Genomic DNA, 16,039 nt, shown 5'->3' on the forward strand with positions numbered 1-16,039 from the left:
ACACAAGGGCACACTGCTGCCTCATGCCGTCCACCAGGGCTGGCAGGTCCTTCTCTGCAGAGCTGCTTTCCAGCAGGTCAACCCCCAACCTGTACTGGTGCATGTAGTAAACATGAGAACAAGAACACCATAGCATCTATTGTTGTAATTCAGGACAAAATACTTACTCATACTACTGGATTTATGTTCATTTGTGGTTTTTAGCTAAAGTGCAATTGATTTACACTTTAAAAAATACAGTTAAGATAGTTATACCACTAAATATTAGGAAAAGTAAACAAATGTATATGTGGGGTTAATTTAACACAGCATCCCTGCAATTATTTCAGTCTTGTTCGTAAGAAAACTACTGCCCTAAGCTAGAACGCATTCTCCTTAATGCTTTATTATAGTAAGAGTACCTCAACTCTGTGTTAACTAGAATAGGTGCGGACTTGCAGACAATTTTTCCTTAGGGCTTACAGTCCTGACAAATTGTGTCCTGAACATGGCTTTTACTTGGATACAAGGCCATAAAAAAGTCACTTGTGAATCAAATGCCACTCAAAAGCATGTGAATGTACATCTACAGGTACGCAAAAAAAATTAAAAACGTTTCCCCTGTACTTGCTTAAAGGCAGAACAACAACATGCAAAGCTCAAATTACACGACCTCTATCTGCAGTGTGACCCTTAAACAGGCCTGTTGAGGAGCTTAAATTGCCTTGTCTGAACACATGCCAAAACATCATCTTCGGTTTGGTCTTTATTCTCCTGTCAAACTTGTCAACATGTCACTTAACTAATCAAAGTGCTGCTGTATAAGAGCTTCCTACGTTATTCTTACTCAAAGTAAGCCATTTGATTGCATCATTCATGTTGAAATTATTTCTTAGAGATTCCCAAGATCTATAGATTTCTTCAACAGGAGAAGAGATTAAAATGACCATGAATTTGATATCTGGGAGAATGTCAGTGCTGAGAGTTCCCTGTTCATTGGAAGTTCACTAGAACTGAAACTAGAAATAAAGATTTTATGCTGCCAACTGTTGCCTTCTGTCAGAAGTTGCTCATTAAAACATGTAAAATAGTATAACTAGCTAGTAGCAACTATCAGACATATATGCTTGATATATGACTTAGCAATACATACTAAACATTTTCCACTGGTATCCCTTTGGGATGCTTGTCTGTATAAAATCCTTACTGTACCTCCAATAGGAAAAGGTTGATATATACATCACACAATAGCACCTGAGACTTTTAGAAGGCTAAAGGACAAAATATAGCCCAATAACATGATCTTCACCTTCAGAAGGGAAGTAGCCATCATGTACTTTATGTAGACCAATGACTACGGTTTTGGATTGCCTCAGAAGCTACAGTTTTTTTTGAAATTCATTATCAAAACCTCCATAGATGCCTCATGGAGGTAGCTGTAAAACCACAAGCAAAAGCTGAGGCCCATCTAATCCATTAGCTCACCCCTTATGATGACCTATACAGGCTACTTCCACAGACAGAACAAAATGTTCTATGTTGGAGATTTATTAAGTAGCCCTCATAAAGCACTTTTTAATTCCTAGGAATTAACAATCATCTTATACGAATTCCTTATTCCTTCTACTTATCATAGCTCAAGGAACCACAGCAGTTCATTAACTGCATAAAAGCTTAAGGACTGAAGAATCTGAGGTTCTCAAATGAACATGAAATTCAGTGAGAAATAAGCAATCAATACCTTACAAATCTCACTTTGCATTCCCATTTGAAAACTTGGTGCCAATAATTTATTGATTTCACATATTCACATACCTAAGAAAGGAAATATTTTTGGTCTTAAAATTAAAAAAGTAATAAGTATAAGAAAATAAAATATCCAGAGAACACAACAACATTGAAGCATCTGATGTAGCTGCACCTCTCCTACACTGCTTGTTCAATTACCCTGGGTTATTTTAAATATATGATTCAGCAAGGCTTTGGACACTGTCTCCCATCACATCCTCGTAGGCAAGCTCAGGAAGCGTGGGCTACATGAGTGGACGGTGAGGTGGATTGAGAACTGGCTGGATGGCCGAGCTCAGAGGGTTGTAGTCAGTGGCGCAGAGTCTAGTTGGAGGCCTGCAGCTAGTGGCGTCCCCCAGGAGTCAGTCCTGGGTCCAGTCTTGTTCAATGTAGTCATCAGTGACCTGGAGGAAGGCACAGAGGGCACTCTCAGCAGGTTTGCTGATGATACAAAACTGGGGGGAGTGGCTGACACACCAGAAGACTGTGCTGCCATTCAGAGGGACCTGGACAGGCTGGAGAGGTGGGTGGAAAGGAACCTCCTGAAGTTCCACAAAGGCAAGTGCAGGGTCCTGCACCTGGGGGGGGGAATAACCCCATGCAGCAGGCTGGGGGTTGACCTGCTGGAAAGCAGCTCTGCAGAGAAGGACCTGCCAGCCCTGGTGGACGGCATGAGGCAGCAGTGTGCCCTTGTGTCCAAGAAGGCCAGTGGTCTCCTGGGGTGCATGAGGCAGAGTGTTGCCAGCAGGTGGAGGGAGGTGGTCCTGCCCCTCTCCTCAGCCCTGGGGAGGCCTCCCCTGCACTACTGTGCCCAATTCGGGGCTCCCCAGGACAAGAGAGACATGGCACTCCTGGAGAGAGTCCAGTGGAGGGCTACAGAGATGATGAGGGGCCTGGAGCATCTCTCCTATGAGGCAAGGCTGAGGGAGCTGGGCCTGTTCCGCCTGGAGAAGAGAAGGCGGGGGGAGGGGGGGGGAGGATCTGATCAATGCATATAAGCATCTGAAGGGGGGGGGGGTGTCAAGCAGCTGGGGCCAGTCTGTTCTCTGTGGTGGTGCCAAGTGAGAGGGCAAGAGGCCACGGGCACAAACTAGAAACATGGCAAGTTCTGCCAGAACAGCAGGGAAAAAAAAACACCCTTTCCTGTGAGGGTGACTGAGCACTGGAACAGGTTGCCCGGAGGGGTTGTGGAGTCTCCTTCCTTGGAGATATCCAAAAGCTGTCTGGGCAGGGTTCTGTGCAACACGCTATAGGTGACCCTGCATGAGCCGGGGGGGGGGGGGGGGGGGGCGGGCGATTGGGACTAGATGATCTCCAGAGGTCCTTTCCAACCTCAACCATTCTGTGATTCTACAATTTTCCTTTTTGAACACTTTTGATTAGAGTGAAAATATCACACATACAAGCATTGCACTCCATAGTAATGGATGTATTCTCCAGTTTAGGCATTTTAACACATCAGAATTGATCCAGAATCATGGACAGCCTCTCCCCTCTCATTCCTCAAGACTAATCTTTGACAAAAGACAAGCTTCTAGGAAGATGCCCCTACTGGACATCCTTCGTCTAACCAGAGTCAAAACACTGTATGAGATTAGATGTCATCAGGCATGAGATGTTTTATTAATATTTACATTGTTTTTCTTCTGGTGAAGAAACCATAAAGCTTAACACTAACTGCCATGCGTTAACATATGTATACTTAAAGGTCTTGTGCAATAGTTTACTCTGCTTTCACATTATATTAAAAATACAAATTTGATCATTCTGCTTTTGTATTTCTGTATGTATTTTGAAGGATAAACTGAAGTATTACATAATTTTTTGGCCAAATTCAGAAATGCCTATTTGTTTTCACTGATACTCCTTGCTAAATCTACAGATGAGTCACCTGAATTCATTACAGACATCTGTCAGATCTCTATCATTAATTGTCTTTCAAATTCTTGCTCCCAGTACAAATACCTATACCATATAGACAAGAAAATCTGCTATATATTCTATAACATCACATACTATTGACATGATGTGGAAGATAGACCTTTCTGCAAGGTTCATGCTCTTTCTGTGGCTCCACACACTTGTACCCATCTATACGTATCCCCTTCAAGAAATACATGGCTTTAATAAACATGATCACACTCCTAAGGTACCCTTCAATAAAGAAGCTTTCAGTTCAGGCTAGGATTAAAAGTCTTCAGATAAAAATGTCAAAAAGAACATTTGGCGGCTAGCCTGCACCTGAAGCACAGTCCCTATATCCCTTCTCATCATGGGTTACACACTGTGCAGCCCCAAGCCCCTTAGGGAGCATTAACAGCTGCCTTTCAGTCTTGCTGCAGTTGAACTACTATCTCATCCACTGACTCTGCTGAACAAATTTGAATAAGGAACTGGATCCACTGCTTTTAAACTGTTTGAAAAATCAGACTCTTCCACTTTGATCTTCAGTCCAGCTACTGATCCCCTATTAGCAGAACTCTTGAGCCTATAAACAAATACATCTTTTAGACATCAGTTTGTGTGTGTGTTTAAGCCTACAGGGGTTTGATTTTCAGCTATAGGAACTGTAGTTACTGATTCCCTCCCCCTTGTGTTTCCTCATGCAGCTGTCTTTTCATTTGGGTCCTGAAAAAGAAAAAGCATAAATACATTGCTTGCAGATAAAGCTAATCAGCAACTGCTGCTAAACTAGGGATAATTTAAGCTACCCATCTAACAGTTCAGCATACACCATTTTAATACTTGCACAAAAATATAAATGTCTTATTTAAAAGCAAAGTTATGATCATTCCATGCTTCAACATTATCTGCTGAAAAAGCTAATGAAATTAAAGCTTATTGTATAGCTTATGACTGTATTAAAACTGGGAGGAAAGAGACTTGCTTTTCTTGTCACCTCATTTTACTTTTCACTTTTCATGCCAGTTTTGGGATCTCAGCATCAATTCTAAAAAAAGTATATTATGTTACTTTGGCTTAAGTACTTATGAACTACATCTGTGCTCTTCAGCTCCCTGATGATGGTCAGTGAGGTTTAAGGGTGGATGAATCAGAACATTATCTTAATTTAGTTCAGAAAGATAACAAAATAAATATTTATGAAAAGCTAGAAATAACAAAAAAGGCTGCATTTGGAATTTGCTGCTTTACAACAGCATTAGCTGTGATGTATCACTTACAGAACAATAAATCTGAACAGAAAAGTACAATTCATGGTTCAAAAAGGAACAAAGCAGAAGTAGATGTAGACTCTTGTCATTCAGCATGCTTTCACTCCAAGGTTCATGCTGGCCTTTTAAGTATTTAATTCTCCCCACTATCACACCATAGTCTCATACATGAGGTTTTCCATTACATCAGCACCTTTGAGTCCTCAGCTTTTGTTTTAGCCTGGACTCAAGACAGTAAAGAAACTTCATATTTCAGAAAAATCAACATATTTTCCCTTATACATTTTTTTTGCTACAGGAGTATACTTTCGTTAAATAATTTCATGAAAAGGAGCCACACATTTGAAGACCAATGAGCACAAAACATATCTATGGGACAATCATCTCACAAATAAGCAGCTACACGTTATGCCCAATAGTATACAAGGAAAATATAAACTCGTTATGAGTAACAGGCTTAATCCAATATTGAAACACCAATACGAAAAAGGATCAATCGCTGTGTAGTAGTATACAGTGTCAAAGTACATACTGGAATAATATTTCTGCTCCAGTAATGCTGTCTGCATAACATGGAAATATTGGCTGATGACTACTTGCTTATAAAATAGAATTTAACCAAGGTCACATCTCATGCAATCTGCCCACTCAGATGCAACCTCATTATTGGTATATTATATTCAACACCCGATCTTTCCGGCACAGAAGTGGCACTGGGCTATTGCATAGCGTAACATTATACCATGTACCTTACTTTGATATTTGAGTGTGTTCCCTGGGCACACACCACCCTTCTTACTCACAGGTTGGTCACACAAGTATTCTGTACTTCAGAGGCTAGTTCTAAGGCCATTGAGTGAGGGTAGGTAGTACATTCCCACATCAGCTCTCAAGGTTACTGTGAGCCTGCATGGCTCTGTTTGCTGCTTATCACTGTTTGCTCAAAGCTAATGATTTTTTAAATAAATAATACTCCAACTGTTACACCACTTGATTCTACTTTCTCTGGTCATGCTGTTCTATCGTTTCTATTACTGTTTCCACTTGCTACTATGATACTGTATATTAGGGTTAATCTATCTGCTTTTACTTTGTTGGCACCCTGTTGTGATCACAACACATGGACCCAGAATCACCTTAGGTGATCTGTATCAGAAGTGTTTGAAGTGACTGTAGTGTTAAAACATGACAGCTGATGCAATTTACCTCACTGCAGACCAAGAAGGTTTGACTTTGCAAAACCTACAGACTTAAGCCATGTAAAACTCTGGACTGAAATCTTGGCTCCACTGAAACCTGAAAAGCTTCTAGACTTCAACTGAAAATGAGTATCATTCCTTCTGCTACAAAATTTGTCCTGTATCATCTTATCACCAAGGCCTTCTAGATAAGCTGCTTAAGAGATATACTTTGGCTGACCATGAGCTAAAGAAAAATGTCATGTACTCCCCACCCCCCCCCATGCCCATTTGATTTCTACATTAGTGACTGGATTCTACTCCTTTATACCTACCTTAAATCATGTGGAACTAGTTCATATTGGATAGGCTTAGTTGCTGTTTGCTTCAATTCGTTCTAATTCCTCCTCAAAATCAAATGCTATTGCAGCACCTCCATGACCACTACTGACAAGTCAATTTCACCTAGGAAACAGACCTTACCAAAGAGAAAGTAAGAGAAAATCTAATTTGCTAGTTTAAGACCTGCTCAATCTATTTCTTACTGTTATTTTATAAAGGCTCTCTCTTACAGGCTTATAAACACTGCATGGAAAAAGCTAGCTCTGCTCATTTATCAAGTATTTTTATCATAATTATGTACACAGACTCAATTACAAACATTCAAGTACTACACATTGTAAATGTACATACAATTTTATAGAATACAGAACAAGGCAGTTTTCAACTTACTATGCGACCCCCACGTATGGATGCTCAAAAGAGTTCATATGAGGAGTGTTCCTTCACTAATAAAAAAATTCTGGAATGATTCAAGGAAGATGCAGCTTTTCTAAAGAAAACACATAGTAGCGATCCATTTCTGTATTGTTGCTTTCAAATACAATGTCTCATTTAGTAGAAAGCGGCTGAACATGCTTGTCCAAATACCTCTGCAGGACATACATACAGAAATAATACACTGGAATTTGGCTTTTATTTACAGAACACTGGTTATTAACTTAACTATTAAGATAACAAACCTCAAATTTCTGATCTCAAGCCCACTCAACCATACACATTACTTAAATAAGAGTTCATACTAAAATATCATTTACCTTTCTATAGGTCCAAAGAGAACCAGAATGTTTCAGTTGTCAGTATAATTTAATGCATTTCAGTATTAGGCAATTCAGAAGCTGTATTATTCAGTGAGAATATAATTAGTAATTCAAAAATGAAATGCTGCTTTTAGTATAAGTACTATCTGTACTGAGAGACTAGTTTTATTGACCTAGTTCAAACCAGTTTTAATCTCAGAAGCAGACATTGTGTGATTGATACCTAATTCAGAGAAATTCATTTTTGAATTGAAAGTCTACACCACCAACATACCGTCCCCATCAGAATAACATCTGTTCCAGTTATTCCTGTGCATTTGCCTTCACGTTATTTTCTCTACTACTTTCAGTAGAAAGCTTACCACAAATTGTTCAATAAAGTTCAACCTTCTTCTGCTCTTACTGTGCTTGTGCTCCATGTGGAGTGCTGGCTTCCTTCCTTTTATTGAAGGCCAAGCAGAGGGACACAATGGGTGTGTTGTGCTCTGTGTAGCACAGTATGTGCTATTATCTTTTAAAAAGGAGGTGTGGACTGGCTGTAATACCACTACTCTTAACAGGACAAGTACCTCAAACTAATCCAACGCAGCATTGGGGGGCATGCTGTCTGTTAAAAGCTTGTGCAAAAGCTGCCTTTTATTATGACCTACATACTGCACAGCAGCAGTTGGACAATTTAAACCCAGTTACACTGGGACTGAACACAATGCATGAATTCCAGTACTAAAGAATTAAGCAATTTAGGGCTTTTCAAATACATTCAAGTTTCGCTTTATATCCCAATGTTATCCTCACACTACAAAGCACAATGGAAAACAAAAAACCTTTAGTAGAAAAAACTTAGTAAAAACATAAGCATAAGATTTTATCAGCTATTGGAAACATCCTTCTGAATCAGCAACCATATGGCACAGCACAATATTTAACAAAAACGCAATCTCATCAGTTGAACAACAGCTTTAAACAAGTCACTGGCCAAAGTCACCTTTTTAATAGAAAGATTCCAGAGAAGGTTATTTCATGCATGAAGTTTTGCTCAGAGTATTATTTTGCAAAATTGAAATACACTACACAAAGGCATACCTTTTACACAAGCCGAGATGCACAGCAGCTTCCTTTTGTGGAAAAGTCCAGAGGCAGAAGCTCCTAAGCCAGTCTGTTAATAAGAAGCACATAAAGCTGAGGGGGCTTTTGCCCAGCCTGCAGTACACAGCCCAGCTGAACTGCACACCTGCTTCTTCAGTAGTGCCTGTTTACCAGGGCCAGCAGTGCACAAGAACAGCAAAAGAAAGGGGCACCACCCTTCTCCTGGATCACCAGCTTCACTCTGAGTATCTAGTGAGCTGTTGAGATAACATTGCAGAAAAACCTTGCCTTTACAAGACAAAACCCTACTCCACTGCCTGACAGCAGATATGCGGCATTATCACTGTGCATTCCATCTTCTCTGATCAGCTAGCAGGAACAGCAGTCACCAGCCTGTCAAAATGGCAGCTTGTGAGCACACTCAGCTACAGTAATTACTAATATGCCTGTTCCTTGCTTGCTCTGACGAGATTTTTTTTTTGTTTATTCCTTCGTAAAGCACAGCATATGTCACATTGTTTTTCATAAGCAAAATGGCTGGTCCTTTCAGCACTGCTGCAGACAGCTCATTGGGTTCCCCCGGCTTTTCGGAGCCATGGCAACAGCCAACAGACAGCCCGCCCCAGCAAGCACGGCTGGGCATGTGCAGCTCTCCTGCACACACCCCTCATGGAGCTGGGTATTCTGTGCAATCCCAGTTTTCATTTTGTAATATTTATGCATGTAAAGAGAAACTTAATTTGGATTGCATTGCATATTTTTTGTACATAGCAGAAAGACTACATGCCATCACAAGCAATCCAGGTCAAGAGGATGCAAATTGCCATGGAAAAAGGTATAGTAAAAACACTTTTAAGGCACTAAGTTTAAGCATTATTAATTTAAGATTATTTGAAAGGGCAATGCAATAAGCAGTTGGGATAGGAAAAATCTTACAGGCTACTTTATCTAGAAAACAGAAATCACCATTACATAGTAAAAACAGCCTTCCAAGAGTAAAGCCAACAAAACTCACTTGTTTATAAAAAGTTAACTACTGAAGTCATCACAATTACTCTGAGTAATTTACAAATAGATCATGATCTTAAGGAGTGAAGTGTTGCTGTTTATGAGACAAGAGTCAAGTGATTTCACATGGCCCTCACCATATAAAACAATTTTATGCTGCTTATAATGCATTTTCTTATTTTAATTAGAAGTAGGACCAAAAGGAGACATTTGAAAAATTCATAGGTAGGTATAAAGATCCCCACTGTTCAAGAGCTACCATGATACCATGTCTCAACCCATAAGGAAGTAGGAACAACAGCTAGAAAGTACATGCACTGCTCTTTATGCTAAAGTTCTTGAAGACCACTGAGAAATATTAACTTGACATTTCTAAGCATGCTGTATTTCATAGACAAAAATTCTGAATATCTGATTTGAGGAAGATTTCTCTCAATCCCTTCTCAGTCAGTGAGCAGGGATTTACTCAGTATGGATAATTAATCATGGCATTTTTTTGCTCAGTCTTAGGCTTTCAGGGCTACATCAGACTTGTCCCCTCTGAGTACAGCTTGCAGACAAAAGCTGTGCTGCTGGACCTCCGCTGCTCCAAGTGGAATTTTTGCTTCAGGGGGAGGGCAGTAGCCCTCCAGTAGCATCCCAAGTAAATAAGGTACTGTGCTAGATTTCACACACTTCTTTCCTCAGCAGCTTTACTCAGGAGCCCTTGTGCAAGCGTTAGTTTCTCTGAAAGTCAAATACTAGGAAAACGGCCTGTGGGGGGCTTAGTGGCTGCCTCCCCAGGAAGCAAGAAAAATTGTGTTAAGCATTTTGACATGTCAGAGATGAAGCATTCAGGCACATTTAAACAGGTGCTCTAACAAATTTATTCTTTTTCTTCCTCTTAATCCTCCTTGAAAATAGGATGGATGTCATCTGCTAATACTTATTTGCTCACATCTCAAACTGCAGCTGGTGCTAGGAGCTTGTGCTAGGATCAGGCAAAAGTGCCTCCAGCTACCATAATTCAATGACATACCTTCTGTGCCATCACTACTGTCCAAAAGTACTTTTTGATCAGAAAGGAAGGAAGTTTGCTGATTGGGAAAGCAGATTCTAAAGCTCCTGGCTAGAAAACATTAAACTACTGCAGTAATTATTTACACTAAGCATTAAAACAAAATCTCTCTGCATTACAAGACCACCATTTCACCATGATTAGTTCACTAACTTGTTCATTAATGAGCAACAGGAAATAGACAGTACACATCCAGTCCTTTTTCATGCTTGTTAATATGTCGATATAGTCACTGCCTCCATGGGAAGTTTCTTTGCTAAGTGAAAAATTGAAGCAGTTAAACTTTCAGTTTAAACACACTGACCCATTCTAAGGTAACTTACTCAAATACTCTGTAGGAGGACTAAAATGCTAGCTTTTGAAACAGTAGAGGGCAGAAGCTTTTAAATAACAGGTTAGAACTTGACAAGGTGAAGATATTTGTCCATATATAATCTATATCTGGTTGTCCTAACACACGGTGGAAGGACAGTATTTCAGTAGAAATTAAGTTTTAAAATGCCAAATTAAAGAATATCTCTTCCTAATTCAGTCTTTAGGACTCTAGATCTACATTCCTAATGTAGGCGTACCTCCAGTTAAGAACGATGGAGCCTTTGTCTGCAGTATGCATATAGAACTTGTGACACACACACACACACGCAGTCTTTCCTTCTCTCCAGTAACATAAGTAAAAGTTAGAACAGGATTCACCCAAGAACAGATTATGGTTCCAGTTCAAACCACCACCACCAGTGAGAGCCCTTTGAGATCACTTTTTAAAGCTCCACAGAAGTCCTAGAAACAAAATTTCTGTTGAGCCTGGCTGTGCAGAGCATGCAAGATTTCTTCCTTGTAAAACCCACTAAAATAACAGCAGCAAGTTAGGAACAGAATCCATGGTGCAGCTGTCAGAGATTGCATTAAATTCAGATAGGCCTCCAGAGGCAAGTTATGGTGGTGTGTGTGTCTAGGAAAAGTCCAGAATCATGCAACTGAAATAGCAGTTGCTAGTCCACTCCCATTATATTAAAATTCAAGTGCAAGATGTAGAGTCATACTGACCTACACTGACTAATTACATGTTTAAAGATAACCACTCGCCTGCTATGTTAAAACAGGACTTAGAATTTGAGCCAAGATAACTGTGGTCTATTCTATTCACATCTTTATTCAAACAACCTTCCTGATCTCACTGTAGAACCTGGAGAGTAGCTGCTCACACAAACTATCACACCAAAAAATAGTACTCACTGGGCCTTTACCAGAACATTGCTAGCAGTCCTCATTTTAGAGGCAGAAATAACAAACATTTTTCAGCCTTATCTCAAGATAGATACTTTATCAACATATTCACCATTTATTTCAATTCTTCCTGCTATTTTCCATCACAAACTAGCTTGCAGTTGTCTTAAACCAGCTTTTCATAGCACACAATTGTATACTCCCATTAAAGCAACGCTACATTCTCATGACTTCTTGATGAAACAATTTCAGAAAGCAACAGAGTTGTTAAAACCAAACTTCAGATTTTTTTTAATGAAAAATAATGAAATATTCAAATAATTCTTGATGAATTGTTTTTAAAGCATAAACTGTAACACACTTAAAACTAATGGCAGTCAAGGACAGTAAGTGTCAAAAGACCAAATCCTAGTTAAGTAGCAATTGAGCATTATATTTCCTGTACTGCTGTAATTATTCTTAGATATAATTGACTATCCAAATAAGAAAATACCTACTGTTCAGCCATCCTGAATAGCATTAACATAATTACAGATCTTTCTGACCTTTCCACTCCTGTAATCACTTCATGCTGCATTAAAGTGAAAAAGGCTCTATGAAGAGAAACTGTAGCGCTCTGCTCCCAATAAACAAAGCACCATCTATCAAAAAATGCTAAGCTCAATTTATAAAGATTTAAATGTTTTTTCATATTGGTTAATCAATCTGATTAGGTCAAGCAAAGCAGTAAGCAAACAGAACAAGTATTTGCCGGCAAGTAAACTGAGGCATAGAACAGTTAACAGCATTTTTCCAAGACTGCAGGTAACTACAAACCTGGAAGAAAATTATAGGCTGACTCCCAAGACATCAATATCAATAAAAGACAACTTGCAGAAAAGTTAACTAGAATTGGAACACTTCAAAAGTTAACTTTATCCAGGATCAAACTTGTTTGTAGTTCCCTCCAGCTACCTGAACGTTTAGCTGAACTCCAGCTACTTGCTTTATGTTTTTTGGTTCTCAGCAGTGACTACTCTGTATAATTTTTTTGTACTGTGGGTTCAAGTATTTGCCAAACATTCCGACAATCTTATGTAGTTAAGATTTTAGATGCAGCATATATTTTAACAAAAATCACAAAAGCATTTCAGAAACATTTTCAAGAGTATTTGGGAAAGTTTTATCACAGGAAACATTTTTAGACAGTTGCTCTTTAAGACAAGCTACTCACAACAAGTACTACAGGCACAGTAGGGGGTAGAAAACCATGACACAAGAGACAGGCAATTCCAACTTCCTTCTTAACAGCATTTCAGAAATTTTAAAGAAAAACCTGAAGTCCTTTTGTAATTAAGGATGAAAGTGTTTCAACCTAATAAGACTAGACAATGCAGTATTATTACTACATGTTTTACTACAGAGTGTGAAAGAAGCTATTGAAATTCTGGAGCAATTTCTATGCTATTTTCTATCCCATATGCAGTAATCTACTTTCAGATATAATTTAGTACAGAAGCAATAGTTAAAGCATCATTGCCTATTCTCACATATGAAATGTGACTACAAGTATACTGTGCTAATTTTTAACCATTTGTAGAAGTGGTTTCAGATTATTTACAACACAGCTAAAATTAAAGAGAGGTGAGAAAAGTTTTCCTTCATTTGCTCAGTTATTAATTGGATTCATAAACCTATTTACTATCACATCCATCTGCTTGGCCATCACTTTAGTCACTTTATCCCAAGAAAGCATCAAGTTTTATAGTATCTCGAGTAGACAACATTCATTTGATCTGCAGAATAGATGAGTGTTCTGTTCTCAGATATTTAGGATAGTGTTTCAGAGACAAAGGTGAACATGAGCTCATAAAGACATAACATGCCAAGCACTCCCAGAAAGGAGTACCTAAATGTCCAGTTTTAACAGAAAACAACAAATATTCAGAACTTCTATACAGGTGAATAAAGTTCCTTATAAAATAAAGGTTATCTTCCCATTACCTGAAATATCAGCAAGATATGAATTATAATCCAAAGTGAAACAAGAAACAACCACTGAGATTCAGTATGTTTTTACAATACATCAAGAACACTGCCAAGACAGTTAATAGTTTATTTGGTGAATTTGTACTTGAACAGTTTCCAGTCCTGATTGGGCCATACACTGACAATTACACTGAAAAGCAATGTTAACAGAATTCAAATTAAATCAATTTTAAATTCTGAAGAACATTCCAGGCCACCTACTTCCCAACACCACCCAAAAAATCAAGTTGCACCTCCGTTCTGAACTGCAGATCCCTACGTGCCCAAGTTTAACTTCCTTCAAATGCTCCAAAGTGTCACAGCCTGAGCAGTAATGCCAAATGTCAAAACGCCCTGTGGCCTAATTTCATGCCAAAGGGCTTCGATTCACAGGGTATACATAGACTATGGATAATATATGTGGTCAGCGCCGAGTTTATAGCACAGCCAAGGCATTCTGCTGCAAATAGAATCTTGTTAAGTAATGCTATGATGAAACCAACCACCCCTGGACACCAAACCAATCTCTGCACCACTGCCTATGAGCAGAAAGAATAGAATTCAAAATAAAAGATCTAGTACTTTCAATATTATTGATGCAGATTTACAGGTTGACTAGGCTTACAGAGACAGGGGAAAAACATCAAAAACTGCCAGTGTAAGATTCAAATAATGATTCTGAACTGGCCTTAAGAATAGCTCCAGAGCATTAGCAGCCAGTGGACACTAGCCAAACAAATTACCGTTTAAGGTTAAAACTCAGCAATATAGTCACACAGTGATATGAAAAGTGAATAGTTTACCATATCTGCCACTCACTGGAAGGGCAATCCCTTGCCTATCATTTCTAGAAGAACACTGCATGGCTACAGTAGCCAAACTGCTTGGGGAAAAAAGGGTTTTCCACTAATGCATTTGTTCAGTATTTTTAAGTGTATAAAATAAGCCTTAGAGAAATAAGTTGGCCCCATATCCTTAGGGATCTGTATATTACCTCAAGCTGAAGAAATTCCCAGAACAGGTTTACAGCATGGAACCCATGAATTATGTTCATTTTTGGAAAGTAATTTGTGAGTGAGGGTCAGCAACAAAAGTCACTTGAAGAAAGCAGACAGGCTCTAGGGATATGTCTGAGTGCAGAGTTGGTTCATTTTTTGCACTTCCTTGTGCTCACTGTCAATTAAATGAACTAAAACTTACCAGTTCTAGCCACCCTAAAATCCCCAAGTTAAAGTCTAAGCAGTCAAAGCTCAACAGATGCATTCACTTTGACATGGGGGTAAGGCCATGGAAGTATTTCCTTACTGTCTCTGCATTTGTAGACTCTTTGGCTGATATACCTTTTATGATAAAGGGCACGTACCTGCAGGGTTATAGGTTCTGGAGACATACGACAAGTGACCATGCCCAAGGCTGCTCTTCAGTTACTCCACTCCTTCACACATCTAACATACTGTTTTTGATAGACCAAATTCTGACCGTACTGAGGAATACACAGCTTCCATCATCCACTGATGCCATGGACATGCAGAGTTTTGCATAGAAGAGAATATTCATGGTAAAATATACAAGTTTTAAAGAACAAAACCAATCTTGCTCAAGTAGTTCAATGGCTATACAAAATAATCCCTTGCAGAGATATGAAACCCAACCTACACAGCCCGAGTTGCAAAACAATCAGGATCAGCAGAGTTCATACCAAGGCAGCATACAAGACAAACCACAGACTTTGGGTAGTATGATTAGGGGAGTGCAAGAGCATAAAATCATTCCTGTTAAAATCAAGACATGCAACTATTCCTTGAAGTCCGTAAAACAGTTTGCTTCAAGAACTAGATAGAGCACTCTCTCAGCCTAGATCTGAAATAACTACAATATCCCCAAAGCAAGCATTAGAAGTCTAAAATGACTTACAATCTGTCTTACAAAAGCCAGTATTTGGAAGAGAGTTCCTGTTAATTACAGCTATCAGACTGATTAAATTCTGCTTTTCTCATTCTTGACTCGAGATGTGCAAACATCTCAAATGCCTGCTGACAACTTGTGTAAAGTGAGTTTGCGTGAACCTGACAATGATCAGAAGCAGCAAGGCTGAAATGAAAATCCAGAATTTTAAGTAGTCATAGCAAGCAACCTGAAATTTCACAACACATTCCCAGTTCACTGAATCTACCTGGAAATGTAATTATGAAGTCTTTCTTTGTTTCATATTTGTGCACAACAGCACAGATATGAATGATCACTATACAATGTTACCCCAAGGACAAATGTTTCTTCATCTTTCCTACAAATCAGGGTAATCAAAACTCTAAAACTGAAAATTTTTTACTTCTCAGTAACAAGTTCCTAGCATACTGCAATTCATGGAGGAAGAAAAAAATGATAAGATTTCAGGAGAAAAGTTATTTCCCTTGATTAAGCATCATGATTCAACTCCTC

The 16,039-nt window shown here is 39.0% G+C and overlaps 1 protein-coding gene across 11 annotated transcripts in view; it reads right to left on the reverse strand.

Moving 5' to 3' along the window:
- SORBS2 (sorbin and SH3 domain containing 2) overlaps nt 1-8,895 on the reverse strand; it is a 167,164-nt gene extending 158,269 nt beyond the window's left edge. For 8 of the 11 annotated variants that reach the window (XM_009676680.2, XM_009676682.2, XM_068942679.1 and 5 more), the window contains exon 1: nt 8,302-8,889. The gene's annotated coding sequence lies outside the window, so the exon portion shown is untranslated. Of the gene's footprint in view, nt 1-6,453; nt 6,597-6,850; nt 6,951-7,580; nt 7,668-8,301 lie in introns of those variants that run through there. The other 3 variants (XM_068942676.1, XM_068942675.1, XM_068942673.1) reach the window with 3 other exon arrangements.
- Nucleotides 8,896-16,039: the final 7,144 nt, after the last annotated feature.

The sequence above is a fragment of the Struthio camelus genome, chromosome 4 (genome assembly GCF_040807025.1).
Source record: "Struthio camelus isolate bStrCam1 chromosome 4, bStrCam1.hap1, whole genome shotgun sequence".
Lineage (NCBI taxonomy): Eukaryota > Metazoa > Chordata > Aves > Struthioniformes > Struthionidae > Struthio > Struthio camelus.